Below are 12,866 nucleotides of genomic sequence, written 5' to 3' on the forward strand. Positions count from 1 at the left end.
TGTCATGACCCCTTTAAGTATAAAATGGATTAGTCATTTAAAAAAAGATAATGTTTGTAAAGTGCATTGAATTAGTAACAGATTTTTTTAAAACTGTCAATAACATATGGGCCATAGTTTACCGTAAAAAACAACAACAAAAAGAATAAAAAAAAATAGCTTAAAGAATATAAAACATATAAATTCTGAATTGTTACATTGTGAGAAAAGAATTTCCTGACAATTAAACACATCTCCTCACCCCCTCACTCTAATTATCTTGTTTAAAAAAAAAAAAAAATCATAATTATCACTTTAAAAGATTGCATTTTGCAATAATCATTCATTACGGTAGTTTTTGTTGCTGCCTTTATGCTGATTTAAATAAAAAAAACGATTACAGTCATAGCTTTACTGAAATACAGTAAAATATTACTGGATAACAGTAATGAGAATCTAATGAAAATCACAGTTGACAATAATGGATATTACAAAAACACATCCAGACGTATTACAGTAATCAGAATTTGGGGGGGAAAGTGTTTAATTACCATGAACATTTTTTTTTTTATAATTTTTTTAAAAACATGAAATAGACTTATTTTAAGTATACAATATAATTATAATAATCTAGTTCTTTTCTTTAGATTTTGCTGACTTGGACATTTTATTATTAGCAGTATTATTATTATTAAAAATAATAATGAAGAATTGAGTGGTGGTGGCGTAGTGGGCTAAAGCACATAACCGTGATCAGAAGGTTGCTGGTTCTATCCCCACAGCCACCACCATTGTGTCCTTGAGAAAGACACTTAACTCCAGGTTGCTCTGGGGGGATTGTCCCTGTAATAAGTGCACTTTAAGTCGCTTTGGATAAAAGAGTCTGCCATATGCATAAATATAAATATATAAATATAAAAAAGTTCCCTGATTTCCATTAAGAAATAAAAAGTAAAAAAAAATTTACTTTTTATTATATATTTTATATATATATATATATAAAATAAAGCTTTATCAAATGCAAAAACAATTAAATCAAGAACTGTAATCAGAACTGTAACATCAGCCCACTTTGACCATCTGCCTGCATTTGCAATATACTGCTTGTAGGCCTCTCGAAAAAATGCACAGCACACACCTGAACCATATTGCATTCCACCTCACATGTTGCAGTTAGGTTGTAGCTCACCATACAATGGTTAAAATACTTCTCAAAGGCTTTGCAAGGTTCATGCAAGTCGTGGGGCTGAATGTTGTCACTATCAAAAGCCTCAGTCATAATGTATTCCAACTTCCACTCTGACCTTTTTTCCAGGTTTCCTTCTGTGAGATTTAAATTGAACTGCCAAATATCCTTTAAAGACAAAGAGAGTGATTATTAGAAGGGATGCAGGGAAAGAGCCATGCTTCAAGCTGGCACCTTGATTAAAACACACCATGTAATTAGAACTGTAATTAATGACCATGTAATTAATGACTCCATCATTAATCATTCAGAATCAGGATTTGCTTTGGGAAGAGAAACAGTGGTGGTGCGGTGATGACCTTTTACCAAAAGACCATTTTCTTATCTATTGGATTTAAAGGGACAGTTAAAGGAAAAACCCTGTCATTATGTACTCACCCTTATGATTTGGAGAATGTTGTGGTAATTTTCTTTCAATGCAATTGAAACTAATGGTGACTATAGAAGTTTGTTCACCCTGATTCACACTTAAAATTTGTACTTTCATAGCACTTGCATTATTTTGGCTGCATTCAAGAACGAAGAACTAGTCTAAAGAACGCGCCATGAAGAGCTAGGACAGATGTCAAGATTTTCAGTGAATAATTACATAAATTTGGGTCTTATCCTCACATAAAGCCACTGTATGGCTTCAGAAGACAGAATATAAAGCATGAGTCATGTCGATTACTGTTATAATTCTTTTATGATGATTTTGCTTTCTTATTGAGCGTTGATAACTTCAGTCACCATTTATTCCTATTACATGGAAACGAAATTCTCCAAAATTTCTCTTATTGTGTTCTGCAGGAGAAAGAAAGCCATACAGGTTTAAAATGACATGGAGGGGAGTAAACGATAACAGACTTCTACACCAAGATATTCAGCTTCAACCCATTCAATAAACTATAATATAGACTTAAAAAGACACTTTATTTGAATTCAAAAACATTAATTCTAAGGAAAAATATACTAGTAGTAAATCAAAGCAGTGTGCTACTACTTGGTACCAGACTTACCAGTAAACCATAATCCTGTGGGTTGTAAAGAAATGCACAGAGGGCTAGATTGTTCGAATATGACTCAAATACACTTTTAATAGTTGTGAGAGCAGGTGTGACAAATATGGAGTTCACTGGTTCCTCTTGAATAAATGTATCAATAGTACATGAATCAGCATTTAAAGTAGTTATGACAGCATGCAAACTTGTGGCAAGGGGAACAGGGCAAGGGGGCAAGGGGAACAGGGCTTTGTGACATTCTTAAAATAATACACTAAAGGATTATAGGAAATGTACATGGATATGCAAAATTAAAGCAAGTTGTGAGTTGCAGTCTCACTGCCAAGATGAACAGGTGAAGTAATACGTCTAAACAACCTCATGATTTGTAGGTAATCCAATGGTGGTGAATCACAATGTTAAAGGTGGAGTGTGTAATTTTTTCTATGTTAAAATTTCTCTTACGCTATAAAGGAATAGTTCACCCAAAAATTAAAACCATTTACTCACCTTCATGCCATCCCAGATGTGTATGACTTTCTTTCTTCAGCAGAACACAAATTAAGATTTTTAGAAGGATAGCTCTGTTGGTCCTCATACTGAAAGTGAATAGTGGCCAGAACTTTGAAGATTCAAAAAGCATAAAAAATCAGCATAAAAGTGATCCATAAGACTCCAGTGATTAAATCCATGATCGCTTCAGAAGAAATGGATTAAACCACTGGAGATTTATGGATTATGTTTATGCTGCCTTTATGTCCTTTTTTGAGCTTCATATATTTGGTCACCATTCACTTGCATTGAATGGACCAACAGAGCTGAGATATTCTTCCGAAATCTAAATTTGAGTTATTCAGAAGAAAGAAAGTCATACACATCTGGGATGTTATGAGGGTGAGTAAATGATGAGAGAATTTACATTTTGGGGTGAAATATTCCTTTAATATAGAGAACGTCCCTTTTTCAGGACACTGTATTTTAAAGATAATTTAGTAAAAATCCAAATAACTTTACAGATCTTTATTGTAAAGTGTTAAAACAATGCTTGTTCAATGAACCATAAACAATTAGTGAACATGCATCTGTGGAACAGTCGTTAAGACACTAACAGCTTACAGACGGTTGGCAATTAAGGTCACAGTTACAAAAACTTAGGACACTAAAGAAACCTTTCTATTGTCTCTGAAAGACACCAAAAGAAAGATGCCCAGGGTCCCTGCTCATCTGCATGGAGGCATGAGTACTGCAAATGTGGCCAGGGCAATAAATTGCAATGTTCGTACAGTGAGACGCCTAAGACAGCGCTACAGGGAAACAGGAAGGACAGCTGATCAGACCACATGCAACAACACCTGCACAGGATCGGTACATCTGAATATCACACCTGTGGGACAGGTACCGGATGGCAACAACATCTGCCTGAGTTACACCAGAAATGCATAATCCCTCCATCAGTACTCAGACTGTCCGCAATAGGCTGAGAGAGACTGGAATGAGGGCTTGTAGGCCCGCTGTAAGGCAAGTCCTTACCAGACATCACCGGCAACAACGTCGCCTATGGGCACAAACCCACCTTCGCTGGACCAGACAGGACTGGCAAAAAGTGCTCTTCACTGACGAGTCGCGGTTTTGTCTCACCAGGGGTGATGGTCAGACTTGTGTTTATTGTTGAAGGAATGAGCATTAAACCGAGGCCTGTACTCTGGAGCGGGATCAATTTGGAGGTGGAGGGTCCATTATGGTCTGGGGTGGTGTGTCACAGCATCATCGGACTGAGCTTGTTGTCATTGCAGGCAATTTCAAAGCTGTGCGTTACAGGGAAGATGTTCTCCTCCCTCATGTGGTACCCTTCCTGCAGGCTCATCCTGACATGACCCTCCAGCATAACAATGCCACCAGCCATACTGCTCATTCTGTGCTGGATTTCCTGCAAGACAGGGATGTCAGTATTCTGCCATGGCCAGTGAAGAGCCCGGATATCAATCCCATTGAGCACCTATGGGACCTGTTGGATCGGAGGATGAGGACTAGGGCCATTCCCCCCAGAAATGTCCGGGAATTGCAAGTGCCTTGGTGGAAGAGTGGAGTAAAATCTCACAGCAAGAACTGGTAAATCTGGTGCAGTCCATGAGGAGGAGATGCACTGCAGTACTTAATGCAGCTGGTGCCACACCAGATACTGACTATTAATTTTGACCCCTCCTTTGTTCAGGGACACATTATTCCATTTCTGTTAGTCACATGTCTGTGAAACTTATTCAGTTTATGTCTTAGTTGTTGAATATTTTTATGTTCATACAAATATTTACATTTTGCTGAAGTTTCTTTTTTGCTGAGTTTCCACATTGATTTCCATGAAAAGTGTAAACACTGTGTCAGTTTTGAGACAGTTTTATTACCTTGATGACTCAGCAGAACCATTATACTGTCTCTGTGAGTTTGACCATAGAATTGACCCTGAAAGATATCACTGTAGTTGCAAAATATATTCACAAGCTGCTCATTGTGGCTTTCTCGGATAGCTGTTGTATTTTTGGCACAAGGCAGATAGCCGATGGGGACATGAGCAATTGCATAGACCTTAGAGGAAAAAAAGACAATTTAATGTCAGTTTTCACCCACACTGTGCTGACATCACTTACATAGAGGTACCACTATGCATCTGTTAATTTACAGTATGTTATTATATGGCCCCATGTGATCAGTCCACATGGCTCTTTCTAATATTAAATGCCTGTCAGCTCTAGTAATTTGCAGACTCAATACCTTCTCCATGATTTCCCACTGAAACTGCCCAGTGGGGTCACTCATATTCACTGTCACTTCATTAGGACCATAGTACAGATTTGTGGAGACTCACCAGTTGAAGGTCCGGTTTGATCACAATGGAGTAAAAGCCTCCTTCATGCAAACAAGAACATTAGCTTATTGAGTAAAAAAGGCGATGTTTGGAATAACATACAGTACTATACCATCCTCCTCTCACTATTGTTATATGTCTATTGTGTACAGTACTCAATAGTAGTGCCTGCAACACATTTGCCTGCTTTTATAAAACCCTTACTACTTTATAAAAATGTTAAATATCATAGATTTTCATTAAAACTTTATTTTAAGCTAAGTTATTACACGCATTCCTTCCTCAACAACTGTAAAATGACTATAAACGTACACCTGGCGTAGCACAATCTGTTTCAATGCACCAAGTTCCTGTGTCACCTACTGTAGCAACTGCAAACAGCATAGAGTTAGGAAAGCTAAATGAATATTCTGGGTACAAGACAAGTTAAGCTCAATGGACAGTATTTGTGGCATAATTCCATTCCATAAAAGGCACTTACAATGGAAGTGAATGGGGGCCAATACGTAAACATTAAAATACTCACTGTTTTAAAAGTATAGCCACAATATGCGTGTTAGCATGATTTTAGTGTGATAAAATCGCTTACTTACCTTTTCTGTGTCAAGTTATACCAAATTTTATAACTTTGTTTCCATTACAATGCAATGCCAACAATCTCTATAGCCCTAAAACGACTGTAAAAATTACAATTTAAACAATACTACAGCTCAAAAAACACAAAAGTGCTTTTATATAATTATAAGATTAATATGTTTGCCTTTAAACCCTCTAAAAATTTGGCCCCATTCATAGTGCCTCACTGTAACCTCAATTTTTGCTTTTATTAAAGAAAAGGAGGGATGAGTTGAAAATTATTTTCGTGGTAATAACATTATGCCACAAATGCTGTCGATTGAGCTTAATTTGTATTAAACCCGGAACATTCTATATAACTATATTACTTGGCAGACAAATGTTTATTTTAGGGCTGTTGATTAAACGTTTTAATTCAGTGTGATTCATTTAATTAAAAATAACACATTAAAAAAAATTACGTAATTAATCGTAATGCCCACAGACCGTTATAAGGAAGATTTCTGAGAAATGCAAGCTTGTAGTACCACCTGTTTACACCAGAGGGCAGTAAGTGAAACTTCAGCTGTATGGGCAACGTGTAGTTTATACAGTGAACAAAACAACCCTTCTGTAGGCCGCACAACACAAACTAGTGATGTGCGATACCACTTAATTCCTATTCGATCCGATACCAAGTAATACCAAGGCTGGTATTGCCGATACCGATACCAATACCAATACTTTTTACGTATTTTATTTGTAGTGTGATGTGACAACTAGTTTTAAGTAAAGTAAAAAAGTAGGCTGTAGGCTTACCAATTCCAAATTATAGCTGCATAATGACAAGACAATAAACTGCTCTCATATTATTTAATTATAAAGAAAATCTCAGAGACTTGAAACAGGTTGAAAATTACACACAACTAAAAAAAAAATGTGTCTCTTAACCTTGTCACAAAATAAATGCTGTTCTTTACAACACATGTAAATCAGGCACCCTTGAAAATCAGTAGCCTACCTAAATTTTTTTTTTACAAAACAATGTTTACAAAAAAGTAAATTAGGCTCCCCTGAAAATGTTAAACCTGAGCCTGTTCTGAAAACTGTCCTTATTCACAGGTTTTTGTTTAGGAATAAGAGCATGTTTACAGTTTTCCCCTTGAGTTTGTTCCGTTTTTTGCTCACTACCTCCCCTGCCTTTGAAAACATCCGCTCTGCACAGTAACATATGAAACATACATACATTACTATGTTATAAGTTAATTTGATTTTTAATATAGGTTTAGTCACAGTAAGCAGTGCAAATGGAGTGTAGATGGAAGTAAAGAGTACAGAAGGAGGTAGAAATTGTTATTTTGTCTATTGTCCTCCCTGCCATGAGTTGTTGTACAGTATGCTGGCCAGGGGGATGAAAGAGATCCCTCTAAAAATTCTATTAGTTTTAAATATGGGCTATATGCAGCCTCTCTCAATACACTCTTAGCACTGATCTCGGGAAAGCTACTCATTGTTGCATTTATTTCATTAGGATAGCTTACTTCATGTTTCACTAGTATTTTCTATTTGAACAAACTGCTTTCTGTTAGCTTGTTGTAAAAATGCTGGGATTCCGGGGAACTCTTTAACATTAAAAAACTAAAGCCTTAACAGACGTGAATAACTTTCCCACAGTCAGTGATAATGTGACTATCACGCTATCTCTCTGTACCTGGATAACTTCTGCCGCTGCGGCCAAATGACTCACTGATTGAAGTCTGTCTTGCCCTAGCACCTTGCGTCTTCTCACCCTGGACCTCCTCCTCAGACCGCCGCTTCATTATATCATCATATTCACTCTTATGATTTAACCTCAAATGTTTAGCGAGGTTTGTAGTGTTACCACTGTATTTCACTGTCTTTCCACACACATCACACATAGCGTCACTGCTGTCTGTACAGCTAAAATACAGCCAGACATGACTCCTTTTGCGGTCAGCCATAGTCACTCTGTTTGCAGTCTGAACACACAGTCTTCGTAGCGGGAAATTAAAGCTGCAGCGGCCGGCTCCGTCACAGAGCCGCAGTGCACACACAACTGACCGACCGGCGGAAGGAGAAGTAGTTCCTTCCCCTAACCGGATATAATTAGACTTTTCTGCTGACAGCAAGTTACTTATGATAACATAAACACTCACTCCAAATTACTGAGTTTAAATATCGATCTTTTACATGAGAATCGATACTAGAGCAGGAGACGTTGGGATCGTAAATATCGATACTTTAGTATCGATCCGCACATCACTAACACAAACACGCGTTACGTTCTTACGTTCAAAAAACTTGCTGGAGCGCAAAATTGAACTAAGGAATCTCAAGATGTGTTCTAAGTATATATATATATATATATATATATATATATATATATATATATATATAATTTTTTTATATTTAAAGATAACTATGTATCATTATTTCATAATTAATATTGAATTATAGTTATATGAGGGGCTTTCTCAGCAAATATTTGTATATGCGATTAAATGCGATTAATTACGATTAATTAATCGGGACACCATTTCATTAATTTGATTAAAAATTTTAATCGATTGACAGCCCTAATTTATTTACATTATTTTTAGTAATACATTTAATTGCTTCTTAAACATTTTGTCATTTATCATTTTGCTGTCGCTGCCATTTTATAAAATCAATAAGCCATAGGAGTCTGTGTGTTACAATGATTTTACAGGGATAAAAATGTGTTAAGCCCTCTGCAAACGCCCCTTCATTGTGATAAAATAACTGTAATGCACAGCCTCTTATGGTTTACTGCTTTATTTTAGCACAACTCTAACTATGCTGGCCAATCAGCAGCTGGGACCATTTTTACAACGCATGATATGTTAGGTTAACAGGCTACAGTTCCATAAGCTATCTGATCAAGATTTTTATCTCTTAGTAGAAGCATTATTGTTGTTCATGTAAAAGCATGTCTTTCTTAACAGCAGTTACCTTTCTGTAAAGTAGCTATGGCTGCTGGGCTTAACCATGGGGACCAGAGTTTGGCTACGGCATTATGATACAGATTTGCTGATGCCAGTAACTGATCCTAAAAATTTTTTATTATTCTGTTAAAAAATAAAGTGACAATACAGCATAAGAGATTTTTGAGAACTAAGGCTACATTTGGAACAGAATATTATCATATAACTTAGTGCACTGCAGTATGCATACAGTCCTCAGTATGCACATTTTTTTAATTCATGCCATCAAATTCCTGAATAAACTACGACATTTGAAAAAATGGGCAGCATTCGACAGAGCATACAAGGACAAATACTGTTTTGCACAATGCGATGTACTTGACTTGACCATTAGCATTTCCACAAATGAATAAGCGGTAACATCATACATGGATTTTAACATCTTCTTTTCTCATATCTTTAACTCAGTCACCATTCACTTTCATGGTTTGGAAAAAAATTACATGAAAATGAATGGTAATGAGACTAACACTATGCCAAACATACAGGTTTGGAACAACATGAGGTTGTGCAAATGAATTTAAATGAATATATTTTTCATTTTTGGGTGAAATACTATACAATCAGGGGTTAAATTGGGATTTTGAGAAGGGGGAACCCACAAACGAGATGGAAGCATAATGCAATTAATGTAATTAAAGGGAAAAATTACAATTACAATTACTCACCCTCATGCCATCCCTGATGTGGGACTTTCTTTCTTCTGCAGAACACAAATAAAGATTTTCAGAAGAATATCTCAGCTTTATAGTTCCTCACAATACAAGTGAGTGGTGACAAGAACTCAAAAGGTCCAAAAATGGCATAAAAGTAATCCCTAAGAAACAAGTGGTTAAATCCATATCTTCTGAAGCAATATTATAGGTATGGGTGGGTATAAGTCCTTTTTTACTATCAATCTCCACCTTCGACCCACCCCAACCAGTAGGTGGCTGAATGTGAAAGTGAAAGTATAGATTTACAGTCGAAAAAGGACTTATATATTGATCAGTTTCTCGTCTACACCTATCGTATCACTTCAGAACATATTAATTTAACTACTGAAGTCTTAAGGATTAATTTTCGTGCCTTCAAAGTTCTGTCCACCATGCATTAGGAGGACTAACAGGGCTGAAATGTTCTTTAAAAAAGCTTTATGTTCTGCAGAAAGTCATACACATCTGGGATGGCATGTGGGTGAGTAAATTACCACTTTGCCACTCACTGAATGCAATGTTATGAGGTCATGTAACATAGTACTGTTTGAAATGTTTATTGCTGCATAATACGTACTGTTTCAGATGATATGATTTTAAATACATATTTTGTATTACATATTCAGTGTATATTCTGCACTAAGCAGTATTTTTCTATTCCATTTCTAACAGCCTGCAACATTTGCCTTTTATTTAACCACTGAATTGTGCATAGGCTAGAATTCCTTGCAAAGAACTGTAGTTGTTGTCTTGAGATATGAAATACCTGTGGCCAGTGGTCATGGTTGCCCAGGGCAAAAATATATGTCAGCTGTGAGAAGAACTGACCCTGTAATTGTATTTGCTTAAGTTAAAAAGCAATTCAATTTAATCATAAAAGGAATAGTTCACCCAAAAAAATTAAAATTCTCTCACCATTTACCCTCATACCATTCCAGATATTTGAATTTCTAGAAGAATATCTCAGATCAGTAGGTCAATACAATGCAAGTGAATGGTGTCCAAAACTTTGAAGCACCAAAAATCAAATAAAGGTAGCATTAAAGTAATCCAAATGCCTAATCCATGTCTTCTGAAGCGATCCAATTGGTTTTGGGTTAGATCAAACCAAAATGTAACTCCTTTTTCACTGTACATCTTGCCATTGCAGTGTCAAGACACGATCATGATTTCAAGCTTGATTATACTTCCTAGCACGTTACGCATGTACAGAGCACTAAATGGCGCTAGGAAGCTCGAGCTTGGAATCGTGATCACCAAGGAGACTGCTGATGTCAAGATTTATAGTGAAAAATGAGTTCTCTGATTGTTCTCACACGACACTGATTAGATCACTTTAGAAGACGTGGATTAAACCACTGGAGTTTTATGGATTACTTATATGCTGACTTTATGTGCTTTTTGGAGCTTCAAAGGTTTGGCACCTATTAACTTGCATTATATGGACCAACAGAGCTGAGATATTCTTCTAAAAATCTTTATTTGTGTTCTGCAGAAGAAAGAAAGTCATACACATCTGGGTTGGCATGAGGGTGACACGATGAGAGACTTTTCAGTTTTGGGTGAACTATCCCTTTAATCACTCCCCTTGTTCTTTGGGTTCCCAGAACACCAGTGACATTATTGAAGCTCTAATCCTTTGTTTTAAAGTAGGAGTGTACTTTAAAAAAAAAAGAAAAGAAAAGGTGATTTTTACCAAGGAAATTAACATTGTTCCTTTTTGGGACCAATATGAACACAGCAAGAATACTTAACAGTAACAGTGAAGTAAAATATCAACATAACCAACCCAAATTGACAGCTGACAGGAATGTATTGCTACAATCTGTACACCAATCAGAATTTTGGCATTTAAATGTTTACTACATTTGTAATCATGTTTTAAACCAATAGCAGAAATAATGTAAAATGTTTCATTGAGGTCTTCTAAAAGGTGTTACTATTTTGGAATCTAGTTTATAATCCCTACTCTAAAGATTAGGAAAAATCATTAAAGGGATCATGTTGTTCCAAACCTGTATGATCTTCTTTCTTCCATGCAGCATGCAAGGTAATTTAAGCAGAACAGTAGAGACTGACAGCCTCCACCTCCATTCACTTTCATTGCATCTTTTTCCATTCAATAAGAGAGAAGGGTTACTGAGGCTGTCATTCTCTGCCTAATATCACTTTATGTATTCCAGGAAACAAAGAAAGGCATACAGGCTTGGGAAAACATGAGGGTGAAGTAAATTAATCTGCAGAATTCTCACCTTTCGGTGAACTCTCCCTTAAAGTGTCAGCATGTTTTGTGAACTAATAAAAGGGTCTCTCAGACCCCCACAGAATACTAAAAACAAAACTGCAAATACTGCAATCTGGGCACAACAGGTCCAAGTGGATCGTTGTAAATGGATAATGAACTCTGTATATTGCCTTCTGTCCAATGAAATAAATGGCATGTTTGAAATAACCATCACTAAGGGAACAGAAAATGCAAACGCATGCAAAGAGTCTTGGTGCGACAGAACAAGCATATGCAAAAATATCCGATTTTAAAAACGAGACGTTAAGCACCTGTAACAGCTGTTTTAAAACGAATATACACTTAAATCGTTTCTGCAGGTGTTTCAAGTCATTATTAACCGGCGCAGGTAAAAAGTTTACCACACAAGCATATTATAACGAGTAAAGCCATTACTAAACCTGAACTTGTTTTGCGTGTGTCTGTTTGTTTTATTGAACTCTGAAACTAAAACAGGAACGTGGCTCCCACGTTGCATTTTTTACGCAACCGTCTGCGGTCACTCGCACTGATTGGATATTATTCAAATCTGAAAGTCACATTATGACGTCATCTATATTTTGCTCTATTCAAAAGTATTTTTGTTATAGTACAGGCGCCTAATTTTACAACGGAGGTAGATAATATAATTTTTTGAAAATATATATATATATTTTATTTTATTTATTTTTTTGTTAAAAGGTAAAACTTTATATGAATAAGCCTACTCTAAAATTCGTAGATGAGATACAATGTTTATATTACATACAGTTTGGACATATTATTTTTACTATTTTAAGGACAATTGTTAAGTCATCAAAATTATTAAATATAGCACAAATAGAAGTTCAAGTATTATGTAGGCTATAGAGTCAAAACAATAAAAAATAAAATCATTTGTTGGCTGTGTTTTTCTTTTACTATGTTATCCAACATAAAAGAAGAAGCAATAATACATCAAATAAAAGGTTCATTTATAGGTACAATTTACTGAATATGGGTCTACAGAACTAATTTCAAGCATGAATGAAATGATGAAATGTTGTATGCCACATCTTTTATTTGAGCTATCCATTAATCTCATAAATGAACACACAAGTCATCATGTTTCTGGTTCTTTATTAAATGGATTTAAGTTCACAAATAAGCACAAACCATATCAAGATTCAAAGAAATACATTTATTTTAATTGAACATTGATGGAGCAACATCATTTGTGTGAAAAGAAATAACAACAGAAGTTTATTTTAAATAAAACTTAT

General features: G+C 35.8%; 1 pseudogene; it reads right to left on the reverse strand.

Moving 5' to 3' along the window:
* Positions 1-1,027: 1,027 nt before the first annotated feature.
* Positions 1,028-10,269, reverse strand: LOC127623944 (acid sphingomyelinase-like phosphodiesterase 3a; annotated as a pseudogene).
* Positions 10,270-12,866: the final 2,597 nt, after the last annotated feature.

Source organism: Xyrauchen texanus, chromosome 30, assembly GCF_025860055.1.
Source record: "Xyrauchen texanus isolate HMW12.3.18 chromosome 30, RBS_HiC_50CHRs, whole genome shotgun sequence".
In the NCBI taxonomy this organism is placed as follows: Eukaryota; Metazoa; Chordata; class Actinopteri; order Cypriniformes; family Catostomidae; genus Xyrauchen; species Xyrauchen texanus.